Below are 22085 nucleotides of genomic sequence, written 5' to 3' on the forward strand. Positions count from 1 at the left end.
ATATCCAGAACATATAGAGACCCCCCCCCCCAAAACTCAACAATAACAAAAAGCAAACAATTCCATTCAAAAATGAGCAAAAGCACTTGGACAGATATTTGTCTGAAGAACAAATACAAGTGGCCAACAAGCATATGAACAGATGCCAACGTCACTAACCGCTAGGAAAATGCAAACCAGAACTACACTGAGCTACCATCTCACACACTAGACTGGCTACAGAGAAACAGAAAAAGAAGAAGTGCTAGATGCAGACAAATCACAGGAATACAGAACACAATAGCTGCTGTGGAAAGCAGGGCAGTGGCTCCTTAAAATATGAGAAATGAATTACAGCAGTCCACCATCCCCATGGATTTGCTTTGCACGGCTTCAGTTATCTGCAGTCAGCTGTAGTACAAAAATAATGCATGGAAAATCCCAGAAATAAACAACCTTCCCTAAGTTTTCCATTGCACACTGTCCTGAGTAGCATGATGAAACTGCCTGTCATTTAGCCTTATCCTGCCTGCAAGGTGCCTTTGTCCCGCGTATGCACCCGCTACGCGCTACCCAACTTGGCAGTCGCTTAACAGCCCCCCTGGTTCTCAGATGGACTGTTACGGTATGTATGCACAGGAAGAAAACACGGTACCGAGAGAACTTAGGAGTGTCTGCAGTTTCAAGCAGCTACTGCAGGTCTGGGGGAGTGGGGACACACTGAACTACATGATCCGGCCATTCCACCTCTGAGCACCTGCCCCAAAGGGTGAAACACAGGGTCCTGAAGAGATTACACGTACACCTTGCTCACGGCACCTTCGTGCACAATAGCTCAACCACGGCAGCAACCCAAGTCTCTGAACAGATAAGCGAACTGTGGACAGCCACGGGATGGAGTATTATTCAGCCTTTCGAAAGGAGGAGATTCTGCCACACACTGCAGCACGGATGAAGCTCGAGGCCAGGAAGTGAAATCAGCCAGTCACAAAATGGCAAACGCCGCGGGATTCCACTTAGAACAGCCAGACTCACAGACAGTGGAACGGCGGTTACCAGGGCTCGAGTCGGGGGCCGGGGTGCGGAGTCAGTGTTCCACGGGGCTTTGAGCGTCAGTTCTGCCAGGTGAAAGTCTGCCACTGAACTGTACACTGAAAGACAGTCAAAGTCAACTTCGCCCTATGTGTATTTTACCATGATAAAAAAAAAATTAGGGAAAAAAAGATGAGTATAGCTCCGGACAGGGAAGGAAAAAAAAACCACATATGCTGATCGCGACTCACAAATCACAGAGCCCACTTGATGCCAGTGTTCTTACCCAGCCCCAGGAAGGGTGGCAACCCGAAACTACAGCTCTTTCAACTCTGGCATGAATCATGCCCTGTTCTTTTCCTTTCACATTTTCTTGCCCAATTCAGCTCCGTCAACTATGCCTGACCATGGGTAAGGCTGGGCCCCGGGGGCCTCTGGGAGGAGGGAGGAGGCCTGCTCTCTGTCAGCTGGTAGAGCCCAGCTGTCCATCGTCATGCCCCATCACTTCCAGATAAGCCTCGACATCCACTCAGGTGCTCGTGCCGGCCTTGTCTGCCTCTCACAGCTCACAGCAGCCATGGGCTCCCTGCCGCCGCCTCCTTGCAGGGCATCAGTGCCCCGGCGCTGGGAGCTGGAGCGTGGCCCATACCAGCTGCAGGTGCACCTGCCCACCAGGGACGCCAGCGGAAGCTCTAGCCCAGCAACGGCAGCCTCCCAGGAGCGGGCTGCAAAGCCACGCACTGCCCTGTTCCTGGCATGGCTCAGGATCAGATGGGGGTGCAGAACTGAAGTGAGGCATCTGTGCCTGCTGCATTGCCCCAGGTGAGACTTTTAAATGTCACTAGACCTGGCTTTTAGAAGAGAATCCAATCCCACTGGTCACTGGTAACTTCTGTTATGATTGCTCTCCGTACTGCTGAGATTTGCCTGCATTTATGTGAAAGCACTGGTGGGGAAAAGCAGAGTAACTGTGGAGCAGCTGTATTCTGAAAAGAACGGCAGGGGCCAGCACGCTGGCATCCCACACCGGAGTCCCAGCTGCTCGGCTTCAGATCCAGCTCCCTGCGAATGTGCCTGGGAAAGCAGCGGAAGATGCAGCAAAGTACTTGGACCCCTGCCACCCGCATGGGAGACCCGGATGGGGCTCCAGGCTCCTGGCTTCAGTCTGCCCCAGCCCTTGGCTGTTAGAGCCATTTGGGGAGTGAATCAGCAGATGGAAGATCTCTTTTCTGTCTTCCCCTCTCTCTTTGTCACTCTGCCTTTCAAAAAAATAAAATCTTTAAAAAAAAAAGGAAAAGCATGGAAGTCTACCCTTCCGGTAACCCAGTTAACAAAGACTTATGAACGGCCCACTGCTGTCCAAGTAGTCTACAGGCACACAGCAATGAGCAAGAGACAAGGTCCCTGCCTGGTGGGCCTCACAGTCCACCCAGCCACTGCCTCCACACTGTACCTGCCACCAAGTCCTGGCCATGCTTGCTCCTGCAGCCTGTCTGGGAGCTGGCTCGTTCGCACTGCTCCCCTGGGTGGAGGCTGCACCCACCTCAGCCCCTCCCTCCACTCTGTCCCAGGCACTGAGGACTGCTCCATGCGTCCTCCGGAGAGGTATTTGGATCCCTCCCTCCAAACCCAAATGCATTCAGTGCTGCTTCAGCATCTTGTTTAGCTTTTTCAAAATCTGAGCTTTGGGGAGCACAGAAAACTCTCAAAGTCTCTCCTTCCTCTGCCCTCCAGTGTTTTCTCTGCCACTCTCAGCTGAGAGGCTCTGCCCATCTCCTGCCTTGTGTCAGTCAGTCCCCGTGCCTTTGAAAACCCTGTCCCCTCCACTGAGAATGCCCTTCTCTTCCCTGTCTATTCCAGTTCTCAACTCTGGCTACATCCTGGATCACACAGAGAGCTTAAAAAAAAAAAAAAATGCCCGAACCAGCCAAGTCCCATTAAATTCTCAGGTCTAGGGTGCAGCCCAGGCATCTCTAATTGCTAGGGTCTCCCCAGAGTTCTCCCGTCCTGCACTCCAGCCTAGACACTCCACTGAAGCCCACTCTTCTCCAGCCTCAGAGGGTGCGTACTGCCTGCCGCCCACACTGACAAGGCACCCAGCACATCTGTGTTAGGTTCTCTTTAATAACCCGTGTCTCCCCGTGACCTGCAAGAGCTGGGGTGGCCAGGACAGCCAGAGAGCGCTGGGCGACACACTGTTCCATGTGGAGGGGCACAGAGCTGTGGCCACCAGGCCCTGGCACCGGAATGCTTGGCAGGTGGGAGCGGGGGGACGCCCAGGTTGCTGCCAGCCATCAGCGTGATCCACACCTGCCGCATGTCCCCTCTGTGTGACGGATGGGATGACAATGGCATTCTGCCTCTGCGCTTGCTTCCTGAGCCCCAGAGCCCCAGGAAGACATCAAAGTCCCCACACAGGGCCTCCTACGAGGAACCTCACCAGAACCGTCACAGGAGACGCGGTGACTGAGACGTGTCCTGGACGGGATCCTGGCACACAGACAGGACGCTGGGTAAAAGGTGAGGATGACGCATCAGCTCTGGCTAGCAGGCATGCAGCAGTTACCCTGAGATCTTAACCAACCATGAAACCGCACACAGCGGGGAAAGCACTGGGACCCTGTACTCTCTGCTCAAGTTCTCTGCAAATCTCAACCTGCTAGAAACAAACAGAACGGTAACAAAAATCCAAAAAGCCAGTTAAACACAAGACCGGCCTCCTAGCCCCTAACCATCCCTCCCAGCCAGTGGTGTGGGTCCCTGGGCCCGGAGCTGGGTCATAGCCACACAGCCAAGGGTCAGGCAAGGCTTATACAACGAGTGCTCTGGGTCCAACTAGAGCCCACCAATGGATCTGTTTCCTCCAGAGTAAAACGTAACCTGTTCCTTCAGTTTGCATTGTAAATGCTCATCAAGTAGGCAATTAAACACCAATTATTTGGCCGGCGCCATGGCTCACTAGGCTAATCTTCCACCTGCGGCACCGGTACTCCGGGTTCTTGTTCCAATTGGGGCGCCGGTTCTGTCCCGGTTGCTCCTCTTCCAGGCCAGCTCTCTGCTGTGGCCCGGGAGTGCAGTGGAGGATGGCCCAGGTCCTTGGGCCCTGCACCCGTATGGGAGACCAGGAGGAAGCACCTGGCTCCTGCCATCGGATCAGCGCGGTGCGCCGGCCGAAGCGGCCATTTGGGGGGGTGAACCAACGGAAGTAAGACCTTTCTCTCTGTCTTTCTCTCTCTCACTAACTTTGCCTGTCAAAAAACAACAAAACAATTATTTATTCAGTTTCACGGCCTAACTTTGCTCCCCCCTCACCAGAGAGAGGAAAGGGCTGGAGGCCTGGAAGGGGAGGAGGAGAGCAGCAGGTAGTGCCGTTCCAGTAGGCTGGGACAGTGGACCCTTTGCCGGGTTCCTTGCATGACTAAGAAGGCAGCTGCACAGTCTGGGAGCAGAACACGGCTGCTGACAGCTGGGCAGGGCCCGGTGGCAGGGAATCTGCCCACCATCCCCCTTCATGGCCGAGGGGCACCGACCACTGCTGGGCTGTATGGGGGGTCTTTGCGTTGCCAGGGTCAAAGCCCTTGCACAGTCCGGCCTGGCTGCTCAGGACAGAGTGGGAGAGGCAGAGTCCTCTATCACACGAGGGGCACTTGCTATCTTAACCCAGGGGTGCCTTGATCTTAACACTGAGTTATTTCAGGGAAAGAGAAACTTGGTCAGAGAAAATTTAAAAAAACAGAGGAGGGTGAGAAGAAGAAAAGTTGCTTCCTTAGAGAACCCCAGTCCCTGAAAAGCCCCCAGGCCAGCCCACCAGCAGGGGCGGGGTACAGCCATGTCCACTCACTGTCACTGCCATCCCGGCCACAGCCCCGTGCGCTCCCCACAGGCGCACTCATAGGCAGGCACACACGGTGCTATTGTGCGGCCAACCATGAGCCACCCATGGTGAGCCAGGGAGCTGGCCCCCAGCACAGAGGCCAAGAACCCCGCCCCCAGGGCATGTCGACAGGTTCCAGGGAGTCTGAATGTCAGGGTATTGCACAAAAGCCAGGGGCCCCAGGAGGCCAGGCAGGATGGGATCACCCCCCCACACACACATACACACACACACACAAAGACTCATTCAAGACAGGCCAGGAGAGCAGTCCCAGCAGCAGACACAGACACCTGGAGCAGACACCTGGGCCCCAAGGCCAGGCCCTTGCCACCTGCCCACAGCCTGCCGGCAGCCGGCCAGCCCCTGTGCCCGGAGGAGCCCCAATGCTCTGCTGGCCTCCGCCTGCAGGGCACTTTGCACAAACTCCCACTACCTCCTGTGGGGCTGGGAGTGGCAGGAGGATGAACCCAGACCAGACCACCGGCCTGGAAACCTGCAGACTCAGGCGGAGGGGGCTGTGGCCTCAGCTATCTGTGTCTGTTTCAGAAAACACACTGCCCCCTCCTTCCTTTCCTCCACCTACTCTCATGCCCTCCCAGATCCCACGGAACCAAGGCCCACACCCCTCCCAGGTTCTGCTGCTACTGAGTGTCCCCTCCCCCACCAAATCAAACTCCCTGGCAGCAGAAGCACCCCTGGGTCCCCTGCACCGAGCACGAATGGACAGAGCCTTACTCTCTCTTGACGTCATCACCAATCCAAGCTCACAGGCATCTCCGAGCCTTCTCGGCACGGCCCCTGCTCCAGCCCCCCCACCCTTCCTCCCGTCTGCTAGCTGGTGCCTGTGGGATTCCAATGACCAAAATGCTAGGATGGTCCCCTCTGTCAATGTCAGCATCTCCCAGACCCAAAGTAGGGTCAGATGTTTCATTTTTAGGCTCTGCCAAAGGGACCGGGCAGGCAGAGGTGATGGCGGGAATTGGGGAAGGTGCTGCGTGGGCCAGGCCAGGCGGACCAGCAAGGCAGGGAACTGGGGGCCAAGTGGGCTCAACAGCTCCCAGCGGCTGGGCACTCTCCACGCATGCTCAGTTCACACGTGCTCCCTGCACATCTGACTCTGCGGGCAGAAGAGACCTTGCCCTTGAGGGGTGCATAAGGGCAGAGGGGAGCAAAAACACAGGCACCATGGGCCAGGCTCTGTAAGGGAAGAACCACCACAGCATCCCAGGTACAGGGAGGGGGAAGCACGTCCATGACTGGCAACCAGGAAGAGCTGCTTGGCAGACTAGGCCTGGGGAGGAGTCTCGAAGGATGACACAGTAGCAATAATAATATTGTTCTAATAGTAATAATAATAATACATCATTACTATGATCACTATTACAGCAGCTAACACCTGCAGAAGGTTTCTTATAGGCTAGGGTCACATGGCTCACCCCGTACTCCTCTGCTCATTTCCCAGGGGAGGGAACAAGCTTACAGAGAGCACCTGCCTGGGTTCCACACGGGAGCACCCACGTGGCTCTGGCTTCCTGACTCCAAGTGCCTGCCACTGTGGGCCCTGGAAGACCTGGACTGAGTTCCTGGTTCCTGGCTCCAGCCTTGGCCCAGCCCCAGACATTGAGGGCACTGGTGAACCAGTGTGTGGGAGCTGTCTCTCTATGCATCTCTACCTCTCAAATAAATTAATGAAATAGGTGCACTCTCTGCCTCTCTCTCTCTATGCATGCCTCTCAAAGAAACAAATACGTGAAATGAGGCTTAGAAAAATTAAGACAATTAGAAAGCACCGGAATCCAGATTAGAATCCAAGTTTCTCTGTCTCCCAGGGCTGCAAAGCCCAGTTGCACAGGCTGGGGTTCCAGCACATTCCAGCGGGGCCTGAACATAGGCAAAGGCAGAGGGTAGGGAAATACAGGCTCAGGATGAGCACCTGGACAAGGCATCTGGAGAGGCAGTGGGGCCAGGTGACAGATCGCCTGGCACACACAGCCAGGCACCTGTCTTTACTAACAGGCAAGGGGGGACCTGGGAGGTCTGACCCAGCTGCACCTGGGCCACAGGATGGACAGGTAAGTGGACGGGGCTGAGAGAATGGAAACTTTAAAGGCCACCCCAAGGGTCTGGGTGACAGCCTGCAGCTGGGGAGGTGAGAAGGGGTGGGGGTATTGCACAAGGGGTGGAAGCTATGCACCTGTGAGGAAGGGCCTCTGGGCATGAGAGTGCACCTGTGAGTGTGGGGGCCCTCCCAGGAAGGAAGAGGTAGAGGCTGCAGTCTTTCCAGGGAGGTGGCACTGAGGCAGGCAGTGGGGAGAGGAAGACACAGGACCAATCAGGGACGACCGGAGCAGGAGGCCTTTGGCCAGCAACAAGCCGTCAGCTCACGGCTCTGCTAGGACAAGAGGTTCCCACAGGCCTGGCATCTGGGAGGGCCTCGGAGAACCCTTGTTAACAGAACAAGGGAGTGAATCTGACAGCGGACCTGGCTTTCCCCGCCAGCTAACTCCCACCCCCTATCTCCAGCCCTGTCCACCCAAATAAGGTGTTCCGAGGGGGTGGGGCAGCCACATGCCTATGGCCCCGCCTGGTCCCCGGGCCCTCAGCTCTCTTTCTGGGCCTCCTTGTCCACCGCAAATCTTTGAGACAAACATGCTCCTCCTACATGGCTCCAAGCCGGCTTCCTACTTTCCCAGGTCAAGGCCTCCCTCTCTGCCGGTTCCAGGGCAGAGAAGATATTGCCAAATGGGTTCCAAGCTTTCGTCCCAGCCAGGACACACCGACACACCCTGCTTCTCACCAAGAACAGCACGCTGTGACCCTGACCGGTACCTCTGCTCAAAGACCTTCCAGCACGTCAAAGGCTCCCCAGGGAGGACCTCGTGGACCCTGGCTCTGGGCCTCTCCTGAGGATGCCCTGCGCCCTGCCCTGCATGGAGCCCAACTTCTGCCCTAGTGGGTGAAGGGGGGTGGGGGCTTCCCTCCAGGACCCAGAGCCCAGGCTCTTTCCTGGCAGCTTGGCTGCAACCCTGTACTGTGAAATGATGAGTCCCATTTGGTGCCCGGAGAGAAGAGGGGACCAAGCCAGTGTGATCCACACACACGCAGAGCACTGTGCCTTGGAGTCATGATTCTAAGCCCTGATGACAGAGGCGGAGGCAGAGGTCTGAGAACCATCTAAGCTACTGTAGAGTGTTACCAGAAGCCCAGTTTGCGTCCAAAAGCATCGGATATTTGTGTAATGAGCACATTGCCCTGGGGAAGCAGAGCGGCTCAGGGCAGCGCGCTCCCTCGCTCTTGCTCAGTGCTCCCTTGGTCTCGCTCTGTGCTCCCTTGGGACAGGAAGCTGGCAGACAAGAAGCCGCCAGCCAGCTCTCTGCCCTGTGGGGCGTGCCCCTCCTGACTGCTCCGCTGCCCCCAGGGAGGTGGGATAGACACATTACACTGAGCCCAGGGAAGGGGGCGCTGCAGCACAGTTGGCCAGTCAACAAGACTGAGGGTGAAGGTGAGGCTGGGCAGAGTGTGTGCTCTGATTGATGGGGGGGGGGGGGGGGGGGGAGGAGCGATCAAGGTGGGCTGACTCCCCTAAGCCTACAGGGAGTTTCCAGGGTCTAGGGAACTGCTGCTCCCCGCCTCCTCTCCCTGCCACACCCTCCAGCCTTACCTTGCACCCACCAGGAAACCCTCACTTTGGAAGGGGCACCCCAGTCTCCAGAGGATGGATGGTAATAGATGCACACCAGGTGATGGCGGATCCAAAATCCTCACTGAGGAGTCAGAAACCAGCTACCAGGGGGGCTGGCATTGTGGTGCAGCAGCTTAAGCCACCACCTGTGACACCAGCATCCCTCAGGAGCACTGGTGGGAGTGCTGGCTGCTCTACTTCAGATCCAACTCCCTGATAATGCACCAGGGTAAGCAGTGGAAGATGGCCCAAGAGCTTGGGCCCCTGCATCCACGTGGGAGACCCGGATGGAATTCCAGGCTCCTGGCTTCTGCCTGGCCCAGCCACGGCCTTGCAATCTGGGGAGTGGACCTGCTGATGGAAAAATCTGTCTCTCCCTCTCTCTGCATCGGATGAATGAGTAAGTAGGTAAATCTGGCGGGAGAATCCCTCGACGCCCCTTCCAGCTCTGAGCATCTAGGACTCTCAGACCAAGGGCTGTGCTCCCCTCCTGACGGTCACGTCCCCGGCAGCAATCACATAGCAGACACTTAAACAATGCACCGGATGCCTGCATGAAACAGGTCCTCGGTAAGCCCCAGGAACCACTGGAAGCCAGGAGGAACATCTTCCCCTGGACATGCACTCTCCGAAGACCACGCGAGGTGCAGGTCTGGCAGGAGCCTGGGCAGCCCAGGGGCCCGTCACAAACCTGTGTCCTCTCCTGGACACACAGCTGGCCCCAGGCGCTAAGTGGAAGCAGGGAAAAGAATATGTGGCTGAGGACCGAAGAGAGGGCAGTCTGATCCCAGCTCTGGACAGGAGCACGTAGCCCACACTTCCGGGGCTGGTCCCCTGCCCACTCCCTCTCCTCCCCTCCCCTGCCCTGGCCCAGGAACCACCTGTCCTTGCCTCCTGAGGGCCCCAGAGCCTGCGCGAGCCTCCTCCTGACCGAGGATGGTGGATCCTGTGGCTTCCTGGTGGGCAGGGGAGAGGGGGCGCAGCAGTGGACGGACGCAACTCCTAGTCTGCCCAGCCCCTCTTTTGAGGGACTCTGCAGGTGCCTTTTCCTCCTTCTTCTGCATGGGCTCCGGGTTTTCCCGCTGGGCTTTGGGAACCTCCCCACCGCAATTCCCGTAGGCAAGGGCATGGAGCACAGAGCCCGATGGGGCAGGAAATGGCCCTGGCTTCCTTGCCACAGCCCAGCCTAAGCCCTATTTAGAAGAAGCTCAGGGAGTGTGTGTGTGTGTGTGTGTGTGTTGGGGGAGGAAATGGAATGCAGGTGTGAATACACAGTGCTAGGGTAGTATATGTTCAGCACTGTGGGTATTGCGTACATAGTGTGTGTGTGTGTGTGTGTGTGTGAGGGTGTTATCTATGGTGTATGTGTGGAGAGCAGGATGGGCATGTGAGGGTGTTTACTGTGTGTGTGTGTGTGTGTGTAGCGTGCTATGAGCGCTTGTGTGTTGGTGATGTGGAGTGTATGTAATGGGGGTGAAATGGGTAAAGGCCCCTGAGCCCTGGGCAGGAGCCACATGTCCAGGGCCTCCCATCCAGAGAAGCCAGGGCTAACCAACAACTAAGCAACCATATTGGGGGGAGGGGAGGAGGGATGGAGGTGAGGAATGGGCTGGGAAAGGAGGGAGGTTGAGACTTGGAGGAGTTTCCATGGCAACTACCAGGCAGGTCACGTGCAAAAGGCCAAGTTGCGGAAACTGACAGACACAGGCACACACACACACACATACACACAACACGGAGGGCGCCAGGGCCCCCAGAGAGGGGTGGGGGAGCAGTCGCTTCACAGAGCGCCTGGAAGGCTTACTCCTCCATCTTCAAGCCCAGAGATCTGAGGCCATGGAGACAAAGGCAGCAGGAGCCAGGGGCCACTCTTCAGGGAGAGCAGCCTCCGGCGGCCACAGCCCCCCAGGCCTGAAGGCTGGCTGCAGGGGCCTCCCCAGGCCCCGTGCTTCCAGCCTGGCTGCCTGCCGCTCTCACCCTCGGGCGCCTTGTCTGCCAGCCACCACTTGTAAGAGCAAGACCCAGGCTGCTCACCCAAACTCTGCGTGATGCCCAGGGAGACAAAAAGGGGCAGGCAGCCCCGCTGGGGAGAGAAGGGGATGGGGACCCGGGAGCCATGCAGAGAAGATGGGACTGGATCGATCGCCAAAACGGATGAACCCGAGAGATGCAAAAGCCTCCTGAAGCCCCGGGTGCTGGAAGCCCTGCCCCTCCTCGGCGGCCCCCTTCCTGCTGCCCATCGCCCGTCGCACCTCACTCCCCCTTGCATTGCTCCGTGTCCACACTCCCACCGCCACGCCACGCTCCACCCAAGTGTCCAGCCTTCCGAGTAACAAAGGAAAACTCGCCCCGGATACTGGGTGCGAGCAGCCCTTTCCCCCTCGGCAAACCCAAGCCCCAGGCTCAAAGCTGCGAGAGACGAAAGCGCGGGCCAGCCGCCGGGGCCACCCCGCCGCCAGGACCTGCCACCCCTTCGATGCCCCTCTCTCTTCCGACGCCCACCTCCTTGTTTACGTCTCCCAGGCCCCAGCGGGGACGTGGTGGGGGCCGCACCCACCCACGGAAACAAACAAACCAACGCGCCCTCCCGGCGCGCGGGGCGTCGGGCCCCACCCCGCCACTCCTGCGCTCCCAACACGGAGCCAACTTTGCCCACCTCCCAGCCGCTCACCTGCACGGCGGGTGTCCTCGCAGGCGATCCCAGGAGGACGTGCCGAGTCCGGAGCAGCCGGGGAGTGGCGGGGCTGGGGGCAGGGCGGTGGGCGCGGCTTGCGCGGTTTTCCCGCCTCCCCTCCTCCTAGGAGCGGCGGCGCGCGGCCCGGGGGGTGGGGGCGGGGCGCCACGGGCGCGGCTGCACGGGGGCCGCGGGGGGCGCGGGCGCGGGGCCGCGCGGACCCCTCGCTTTGGTTTTGTGTGCACGCGCGCGCGCGGGAGATTTTTTTTTTTTTTTTTTTTTTGCCAAGGGGCGTTCAGGCTTGGCGAAGCAACAGGAGGCGCCGCCAAGGGGGCGTGCGAGCGCCCCAGCGGCTTGAAGAGCAGCTGTTGCTGTTTGCTCTTCCTCGGGCGAGGATGGGGAGGGAGCAAGCACCAGGACGGAGCTATGACGGAGTCCACTCAGGGGAGCCGGGACCCTGCCCCAGACACACCAGCCCGCGTCCCTTCGCAGCCTTAGCGGTCAAGTGCAACAGGCACCAACAGCGGAAAGGACTGGTGCAGGCGCAGGAGCCGGCCCTGGTCGTGGGTGTCCTTCGTGGCTAGGCTAGAGCCAGGTGGGGTGAAGGGCCAGGGCTCTCTGGTGAATCGCAGGTGTGCCTTGACCCAGGCGTGCAGCACAACCGTACCACCACCCCCTCCCCAGCCCAGGCTCCAAGAGCCAAGATGGCAGACCTCCGGTCCTAGCTCTGCAGCCGTACCTGTGCAGCGAGCTTGAGTGTGTCTCTGCACTAACCTCCTGGGTCTCCATTTCCTCACGTGGGAAAAGTGATCAGACTGCTGTCCCCGTAGGAGGCTTTGCTCATAGGCAGTGCTGAGTGGCTGTCCCTGTCAGAGGCAGTAAGAAGGGACCGAAGCAGGTGGCCCTGCGCTTGGTAGACAGAGGGTCCAGCCTGAGCCACAGTGAGTGTTGGGGGGCCTGGCGGTGTGCAGGAAGGAGGGAGTGGCTGCTGAGAGAGGCTGTGATTGCGCGGGCCGAGGTGGGGCCACAGGGGCTTAACCAGCCCCAAAACTGGAGATGATGGCTACTGCTAGCCAGAGACCCAGCCCTCCTCAAACACCCCCAGCCGTGGGCCCTAGTTTTCCCATTTGTGAAATGAGAGCCATAGACAAGTCTAAACTCCCTTCCAGCTCTGGCCCTAAGATGATTGCGTTATTTCAATAAACCATCTGGTCTCAAAATCCCAAAGCAGGAAATAGCCATGAACTCGAGAAGGCTTTGGAGCCAACAGAGAAACCGTAAGTGGCCTGTGGGAAAGAGGCTGTCGGAAGGCCAGGCTGGCCCGCTGGGCTCTGGGCTGAATGGATGGCCCTCTGGCCAAGACCCCAAGTCCCTCGGGTCCCTGTGAAAACTAAAGTTCCTTCCCCAAAGCCTCCTTCGGGTCTTGTGATCCGTGTGTCCGCAGACCGCGTAGCCTGCTATGAACCAAGGACTCGGTTCTAGCTGTCCTTTTCCCCTCACCTTAGCTGCAGGGGGGAAGAGCTGAAACCACAGCTCCTTTTAGGCCCACGGTCTCAGACAAGGAGATCATGCCTCCAGGTGCCCTTGAATCCCGCCTTTTGGCCGACTCTCTGTGTTGCTTTTGGAAGCACCTGCCGCTGGGGACACAGCAAATCCAGGCTTTGCAGGTCTTCCTGGGGAAGAAAAGGCCCATGGGTCAGAACTCTTAACACCCAGCCACCTGTTGGTTCAGCCCTTCCTGCCAGAGGCTTCCCAAGTGTTGGGTCACATTGCATCCCGGGCCCCTCGGCCGCGTACTGTGGCCCAGCCAAGGCTGCACAGGAATAACAGGAGTTACTGTGGCCCAGGAATGGCCATGGCTTCGTCAAGTTCCGTAGGCGCGCTGCTGCAGGCATGTGGGTGTTACAGGAACTCGGCAACACGTGAGTTTGTTCTAGGGGAGAAGGGCCCCATTGCCACCTGGGGAAGATGCGCTCCAGGGTCGGAAGAGGGCACAGCTGGCCCCTTCTCTCAACACATTATTGGTCCTGACTGAACTCTGCACCAAGCTCCAGGGACACAGGGAAAGGAAAGACATAGTCCCTTATAGCTGATGGGCACAGTAGACATTTATCAAATCATCCCATGAGTAAACATGCCATTGAAACAAGGGTTAGAGCCCGAGGAAGAAGCATTTCAGAGGTGAGCTGACGGCTCAGGAGGTCTCAAGGAGAGGCGGTAGAGCCACAAGTTGGGGTGCCAGGCAGGGGCGGGAAATGATTCTGACACTAGGACAGAGCAAACATGTGCAAAGACCCTGTGGCAGCAGGAGAGCCAGGCTGGAGAACGAAGCAGGCACCAGGCCAGGCCGGCTGACATTTCCTCGGTGATTTTAGCTTTTCTCCTCGGGGCTCTAGAAGCCGGAAGGACATCAAGCAAATGGTAGCAAGGAAGAACGGGGGAGAGGCAGCTTAGGCTGCTCCTGGGGGACCCTGCCATGAGGCCCCAGCGGATGTGAGGAGATGGGAGCTGCTGTGGGCCTGAGTCCTGACGGATGAAACCTGCTGTGCTAGAAGCCCTCAGAGGAAAAGAGAGTGCCAGGGCAGAGCGGCACAGCCATGGTGGGAGCAGGGTGAGAGAGGGTGGGGGTCACTGAGCCGGGGAGCACTGCAGAGCTGTTGGAAGTGCTTCAAACCTTGCCCAAAGCTTGTGCATGTGCTAAGTTAAGTCACAGCTGTGCAGCTAAAACCCCCTCTGGGTAGCACTTGCCCCCAGCTCCCTTGTACTGTGGCAAAAATAGCCCTTCCACGTGTCAGGGCCCCGGGCACACAGCCCCGGGAGAGGGTGGGAGTCTCCTACGGACCCTGCTCCTCCTAGCAAGCCGCCGTCCTAGGCAGACATGGAAAGCTATGAGGTGTGCTTCGTCCTGGGGTGCAGGCTGCGGAGAGCGAGCAGAGCCTGCCCACCGGCTGCTCCTGTCTGTCCATCACACTTGCTTTGCTGTGTGCAAGTTTGAGGCCTGCAGTCCTGGACAGAGCAGTTTCCCACCCCCACCCCCAGGCTCAGAGAAGTCAGCTCTCTTCCAAACTGCTCCTCACTCCTGGATCCCTTGTTCCCTCCCTAGCCTTTCTTTCTTAAACTCTCTCCCACCCCCTCAGGCCTGCTGAGTCCTCTCCCCAGGAGACCCAAAGAGACAGGTCTCCTGGGCCTGCTACACAGGGCTCCCCTCCCCTGTCTTCCTGGAATGCACAGGACAATGCCCCCCACCAGTCACTCACCCAGAAAAACTCGCCATTCTCCCACCTCATGCCTCGTGTGGCTGCCTGTTCTTTCCGAGCCCACTGTGCCTGTTCCAGGGCAGGCCTCCATGGTGCCAGCCCGCCCCCCCCCCCCCCCCGACAAGTGACTGCCTCAGTCTCCCCACCACCATCTCTATCAGTGCTTGTTTGGTAGGGCCCTTCTCTGCAACACCAGCTTGATCCAACCCTTCCACGGCTCCCTGTTTTCTACAAGTTAAAGTCCAAATCACACCTGCCTGTCTTTCCAAATGCCGCGTCCCCTGACCCATTCTAGGCCTTGCTCCCTGACCCCTCTCCCCATCCAAACCTTGTAAAGGCCATGCCCACGCCCAAGGGGCCCCATGCAATCATCCAACCACAGCGCCTGCTTTCCTGCTGTCCAGCCTGTGCTGCTACAGTAGTCTCTGCCTGAAGCTTGCTCCCTCTCCTCTCTCTTCTTACCTGACCCTGCCCAGATCAATGCGGTTTTCTCCCTGCTGTCGTTGGTGGCACCAGCCTCTGCAGCTACCACTGTGCAGACACAGTCTGACCTGTGCTGTGTTGAAGGGCCTGTGTCTGCTGCCCTGACCAAGTGCGAACAGCGCTGATAGACCTGGCCTCGCACTGCACCTGCCCCCCCACCTGCATCCTGTGCAATGACCCACGTCTCACTTGTTAAGTTGAATGACTTGTAGTTTCAAAGAGGCCCTGCACGATCTTGCCCCAGCCAAGCTCTCAGCGTTCCAGCCAGCAACCTTGCCGCTTAACCCACAGTCTTTAGGGGCTTCAGGGCCGGCTCCCTGAGCATGGGTCCCCTGAGCCTCCACCGCACCTGTCTTCCCGAGCTGAAGGATACAGTAGTCGGTGCAGGCAGAGGAGAGAGGAAGGTGAGCCTCACGGGCTATGATCATCCCAAGGGCAGCCCTCTCTGGGGGAGGCGTCCTGGGATCCCCCAGGCCAGAGGAGCAGGTAGCCCCGACAGGGACGCTTCAGCATGGACAGCAAGGCCTCATGACCATGTGTGGCTGCCGGGACTGGGTGCCAAGCACTGCTGCTTCCCTAGCCAGATCCTTTCTCTTCTTTCTTCCTCTCACCAGAACTTTCTCTAACCGAGCAGCGGTGTGCTCAGGTTAAACGACTCATTTTTTCTGAATTTTTCATTTTTTTTTTTAATTTGACACTCTTTTCTGAGTTACACAGATTTATTTTTAAAAAGATCTTATTTATGTATTTGAGAGGCGTAGTTACCAAGAGAAGTAGAGACAGAGAGAGAGGTCTTCCATCTGCTGGTTCACTCCCCAAATGGCCACAACAGCCAGAGCTGGGCCAATCCGAAGCCAGGAGCCAGGAGCGTCTTCCAGGTCTCCCATGTGGGTACAGGGGCCCAAGCACTTGGGCCATCTTCTACTGCTTTCCCAGGCCATAGAAGAGAGTTGGATTGGAAAAGGAGCAGCTGGGATACGAACCAGTGCCCATATGGGATGCTGGCGCTGCAGGCAGAGGCTTAGCCTACTACACTGCCGCACTGGCCCCTTTTTCTGACTTCTGTGCAACTGTGGGTGTCCCTGTCACTCCCTTCTAGCCAAGGAGCCAGGAATCAGAATTCCAAAAACGACACAGTGATGTGTGTCCCCTGCCCTTTGATCCTTTCTTCTCCTGCTCCTTCCCCTCCTCCTGTTTCATCAGAAACGTGGATGTGATGCCCGGAGGTGAAGCAGCTGTTTTTGTGATCATGAAGTCACTGATAAGAATGGCAGGGCAGGGGGCTGCAAAGAGCACTCTGGACTTCTGTTGTGTCAGGTAATCCAACTCCTTCACACACAGCCGCAGTAGTAGCTGGTTTTCCTCTCCATGAGCCAACACAGTCCTAACTGACACGAAGGGGGTGGGACAGCATATGTGCATGTGTGCGTGTGTGCCTGCGTGTGCTGGGGGCAGCCTTTTGTCCCAAGGAAGCAGAGATTCAGCACAGGTCCTTCTGCCCAGGAGACCTCCACCTGCCTGCCTCTCACCGCCCCGTTTGTGCCCACCAGACCAGAGCCTTGACACCAGCACCATGCACACCAGCAAGGGAGTGGGCCCTGCACTGCGCCTGTCCTCAGTGCCATCTTGATGTGGGGGAAGGGGAGGAAGCAAAGGCAGTGGGAGTGGAGGCGGGGGGTTGGGAGTAAGGGGGTGGGGGCTGAAATAAAATCTTACAAACACACACACACACACACACACCAGAAGATTCTAAGCCACGTAGAGAAAAAGCACCATCCAAGGCCTGGGTGGGGTTTTATTTCTCAGTGAAAAATCCACCCCAGTTTCACTATTGCCTCATTAACTTGAACTTGTCTCCTAAGTGTGAGCTGGCACCTCGAGGTGCCCGTCTCTGATTGTGAGTGTTGATTGTCCACGCCAGAGCCGGTGACCGCCCCTGCACCCTGCCCTTCCACAGGGCAAAGACCCATCCACTCGCCACTTCCCAGTGAGTGCAGATGGGAGGCACACGGACATTTGGAGAGGATGACGTTGGAAATTCAAGACACAACGGCTCCCAAGACGAGACCGGAATAGCTCAGTGTTTCTGCTCTTCCAGGCCGGGAGCCTGACAGCCCGTTAGTGTAAGCAGGCGCCTGCGCTCCCCGCCCCTCCCTGGGTGTCTGGAGCCAGTGCTCGTGGGGAGAGGCACCTGTTTATCATCATCCACTTTCTTCCAGGCCACTGGAGGCAGGCGCAGAGGTCTGGAGGCCGGAGGAAGTGTGGGGTCCCAGCAGGCACCCCCATCCAGCGTGCGTGCGGCACAGCTCTGCAGGAAGCAGTGACCCAGCAGGCCGTCACATTTGCTGGGCAGGGAAGGCTGATGGGGTCCCCTTACTCTCCCACCCCCTCCCCAAGCCTGCCTGGAGTTTAGAAAAAAAAACAGTGAAGGTGATTGGTGGCTGGTGGCCGGTTGAACTTCTCTATCAGGAAGCCACATGAAGCCTTCAGACTAAGTGAGCGAAGAGAGGACCCTCCCTGCGGGGCAAACAGTCCCGATAGACAAAACTACATTTCTCCCAAGGGTGCCCTGGCTGTGTGCTGGCCTGCCTGGGGGAAGGGTCACCTCTGCTGACACTGGACATCTGAGAGCATGGGTCAGCAGACCACTGTGGCCAGAGGCACTCCTGCCCTGTCTGCTTCCAGCTCTGGGCCCCTGACTTGTCCACCCTCCCAGTCTTGCTCCCAGGCAGTTGCCTCTCGGGTGATGCCATGGGTGGAGCTGCTTCTGTGGCCAGAGGCGTGTTCGATGCCCGCCATCTCTGTGGATGTGGGTTTTCAGGCCTCCAAGTGGCCTTAGATCGGCTGGCCACAGATGACAGGCTTGAAGCCCTCTCCCTGCTGGCTGTTCACTGTGTCGTGAGCCCTTTACAGAGCCCTCGGCTCCTGGCTCCTCCCCAGCACCTGTGACAGAGAGAATCCGCGTTGCCTTCCTCCATGTAGCTGGGCACTAACTCAGACCAGGAGGCGGGAGCCGTGACTCAGCCCTGGGGCTGCTTCAGTTGCTTTCTCTGCTCTCAGATGGGGAGGAACTTGAGGACAGGAAGGGTGCCTGGTCTGTATTTTTAGCCCTCTCCCCTGTGCCTATGTATTGGTGTACAAGGAATAGTTGCTGAGTGAAAAGGGTGGGAATGATATGGACCGAGAAATCAAGGTGCACACATCACGAGTTCCACTCTCTGAAGTGCTGGTGCTGCACCTTGTGTGGCAGGTGGGAGACCCGGGGCGGGAAGGGGGTGGGAGGGGAGAGCTGGGAGGCAGGCTCCTGGGGACATGGCCCACGGATCTGGAGCGCAGGAGACTCCATCTTTAAGGTTGGCACAAGTTGATGTCCAGGGACCTCCCTCCCCGTCCTGCTGTGCTCCTCTGCAGTGGGACTTTGCCCCAAGGGGTCTCTTCCTTCAGTCTGGGCGGGCTCATTTCAAGTAAGGAAAAGAGGCAGGAGCATCATTATATAACCTTCTGGACGGGGCTTTAAGGAGCCTTTAACTTGTGCTTCTCCTGTTCAGAACACAGCCTCGTGGACGCCAAGCTGCCTCCCTCAGACTGCCCTGCTGGGGAGGGTCCCAATGAAGTCATCGTGGCTGTGCCCAGCCCAGCCCAGCTCCCAGCTGAAGGCAGCCTCTCAGCTGACCTTGGCTGGGAACCACTTGGAAGGATCTTGTACAAATTCCTCTCCTACAGAACAGGAGCAAATAAAATGGTCCTTTCTCTCTCTTTTTTTCATTTGTTTTTATTTATTTGAAAGGTAGGGCTACACACAGAGAGAGAAATCTTCCATCCACTGGTTTACTCCCCAAATGGCTGCAATGGCTGAGGCTTGGCCAGACTGAAGCCAGGAGCCGCTGCTTTCCCAGGTGCATAAACAGGGAGCTGGATTAGAAGTGTAGCAGCCAGGGCTCGAACTGGTGCCCATTTGGGATGCCAGCGTCACAGGCGGTGGCTTAACCCATTTAGCCACAACGCCGGCCCCATCCTTGTTTCCAATGTGAAGTTTAGAGGCCTTTTATTTTGCAGCAGTAGGTAACTGAAAGAAGATGACAAGCCCCCAGTCCCCACCGGGAATCAGATTCTCCAGGGTTGGGGCTGGGACTCTGTGTTTGTACAGGGTCTCCCTGGGACCACTTGTTGAGTCTGCATTGCCTCTCCCCCAGGCGGCTTCCTGTGTGACTCACACACAACACAGCACACACGAAGTGAGCCTGAGCTGCAGCAGCCAGAGACACAGGCAGGGAGAGAGCTGAGGCAGAAATAACCCAGACGCGTGCATCACGAGTCCCTCTCTGCGTGCCCAGGAGTCCCCCTCTGCGTGCATCTGCGAGTCCCACCTCGCGTGGCAGGAAGGAGGAAGGGGGAGACGGGAGGCAGGCTCCCTGGAGCATGGCTCACAGACCTGGTGCCCAGCAGCCTCCTCTGGGCAGCGTCTCCAAAACCGTGGCAAGCTGGATCCCCAGGGACAGCCTCAGCGGTCCCGCCTGTCCCTTGTGCTCTTCTGCGGGAGGGGTCTGTTCCAGAAAGGCAGCCTTGGAATGATCAGGGCATAAGAGATTTCTGTACCCAGAGCCCCAACCAGGCAGAGCCAGGAGAGTCGGGGGAAACTGAGCCATGGAGTCTTTGAGCCAGATGTGATCTTAAAGAGTATTTTACCAGTTGGGAGCCCAAGGCCCAGAGAGGGAAATGGTCTTGTTCAGAGACACACAGCTTGTGGCCAAGTTGTGTCCCCTTCCATCTCTGAGATTTCTGCGCCCTGAGGCATGAGAAACATGTTCCTACATGCATGAGAAATATTTTAAAATATTAATTAAGCTGTGTACTGGGAAGTGCTGCTTATTCGTGCACCAGTTAAGCTGAAATTACCCAAAGCACCCTGAGCAAGAGACGGGTGGGAATGGAGCGTGGGACTAAGGGAGCTGTCCTCACAGAGAGCTGGCCTTTGATGGGGAAGGGCTGGGCGCTGGGACATGCAGGTGCAGACGGTCCTGTTGGGAAGGAACAGGGCTTTGTAAGTTTCCTCTGGGTCCCTGGGTCTTATCTGGCTCCTCCCCAGCAGAGAGGAGGGAGGCCTGGCCATTGCCCAAGTATGGGGGCTTGGCTTTCGCCACAGGCTTCCCGAGCCCCACCCTGTGCCCACTGCGCTGAGAAGAGAGCCACCCAGGACCTGGAAGTGGACCAGCCCCAGGAGCTCAAGCAGTGAGGCCCAGGGCTATGGATCCTGGGCCAAGACTCCCCGCATTCTCTGAGTTCAGCCCTCCTTTATGACTGGAAGGGGCCTGGAACACCACCCAGATGAGGTTATTTTTAGCTTCCATTCTCTGGACAACGGGCGGGACATGAAGCAAGCTATTTTCAGGTCCCAGCTGCCCTGTGCTGAGCACGAACAAGAGAACTTGTGGCAGGAGAGGCCAAGGTCAGCTGGGTGGGACGTCCTCTTCCTGTGGTCACAGTGGGCTAAATGAGCCAGGCTGCAGAATTGATTTCCTTGGTGAACAGTTTGTGCTCGGCAGAGGGATCCATAGTGCTGTCTGCAGATGCATGCCCCAGAGCGAGGCGGGGGAGGCTGGGAGGGAGCAGCGGCGGCGCTGGTGTCCAGGATTTGCCACTTCACACTGAGGGTCTGGATCAAGTTCCTCCCATTCTCTAAGCCCCAGTTTCCCCATCAGTTAAGATGCTGTTATGAGACGGCCGGCATTGTGGTATAGCAGGTAAAGCCACCGCCTAGGGTGCCAGTATCCCCTATGGGCGCAGGTTTGAGTCCTGGCTGCTCCACTTTCCATCCAGCTCCCTGCTAATGGGCCTGGGAAAACAGTAGAAAATGGCCCAAGTCCTTGGGCCCCTGCACCCGCATGGGAGACCCGGAAGAAGCTCCTGGCTCCTGACTTCTGATCAGCACAGCTCTGGATATTGCGGCCATTTGGGAAGTAAACCAGTGGAAGGAAGACTGGTTTCTTTCTCTCTCTGCTTCTGTCTTTCTGTAACTCTGCCTTTCAAATAAATATTAAGTCTTTTCTAAAAAATGTTAATAGGAGTTATCATCTTGTCCCTAGGGGTTACCATGAAGGTCGGTTGAGATAAAACACCTGCTCAGCATTACTTGTTTCTTAGCTCTCCTGTGCTCACTCAAGCCACTTTGGTGAGCCCCTATGCTGAGCTTCACCTGTAACCAGCACCTATCTTGTGCCTACTGTGTGCCTGCCATGTGCCTGGCACAAGGCTAACCATGTCACATGTGTCACCTCTGGTGATCTGCATGACAAGCTTGTAGTGGAAACAAGGAGATTGAGCCTGAAAGAGTTGGAGCAATTTGCCCAAAGTTGCTCCGCTGATGGGTGGCAGAGCCAGGAGTGCCATCTGGGTGCAAAGCAGGCTTTTGCCTGTGGAAGCCATGCCGGTGACTCACAGCTCTCAGGCCTCTTTGTCCCAGGAGGAGATGCTGGTTCCAAGAGTCCGACTCCATGGCAAAGCGACCAGCCATCCCCGCCCCCACGTGAGGATGAGGTCCCGGCACCTGTCCCTGCCCTCTGTTGCTTTGCATGACCAGAAGCATTAGCCAGGCGTGGGCAGAAGTTGTGTCCTTTGTCCCAGTAACCCGTTGAAAGGAAGTGCAGGCCAGTGTTTGCCGCTTTGAATGGGTCATTTGTCTTGCTCACTCCGTGTGAGCCTCCTGCTCTCTGCACTGTTAGATTAGATTTCTGCCTGTGATAAAAGGAGGGCATTTTACAGCTCTTTACCCATGCAAGGACTGGTAAGGGACAGGGGTTTGACTGGAGATGTCATTGTCATCTTCATCATTTAATGTCTGCTAACTGCCCCAGCGTGCTTGCCCGGCTCAGAAGTGCTTGGGGAGGACAAGGTCAGCTGCAACAGTGGGCACTTCCTGCCCCAGGATGCCCAGATGCAAATCTCCAGCTGCAAGTCAAATATCCCCAAGGCTCGCCCACACAGGTGCGCTTGGACAAACACACCCACTCGGCCAGTGTTTCTCAAGCTAGAGCTTGCCTCGCCGTCACCAAGGGGACTTGTTAGTACACAGATTGCTGGGCCTGTCTCCAGGTCACTGATGCTTCT

At 57.4% G+C, this 22085-nt stretch overlaps 1 protein-coding gene across 6 annotated transcripts in view; it reads right to left on the minus strand.

The window, feature by feature from the left end:
• The window catches only part of FXYD6 (FXYD domain containing ion transport regulator 6), a 29714-nt gene extending 18379 nt beyond the window's left edge, over positions 1–11335 (minus strand). For 3 of the 6 annotated variants that reach the window (XM_062197108.1, XM_062197104.1, XM_062197105.1), the window contains exon 1: positions 11239–11335. The gene's annotated coding sequence lies outside the window, so the exon portion shown is untranslated. Of the gene's footprint in view, positions 1–1018; positions 1131–11238 lie in introns of all 6 variants that reach the window. The other 3 variants (XM_062197109.1, XM_062197106.1, XM_062197107.1) reach the window with 2 other exon arrangements.
• Between the last annotated feature and the right edge of the window lie 10750 nt (positions 11336–22085).

The sequence above is a fragment of the Lepus europaeus genome, chromosome 7 (genome assembly GCF_033115175.1).
Source record: "Lepus europaeus isolate LE1 chromosome 7, mLepTim1.pri, whole genome shotgun sequence".
Taxonomy (NCBI): Eukaryota; Metazoa; Chordata; class Mammalia; order Lagomorpha; family Leporidae; genus Lepus; species Lepus europaeus.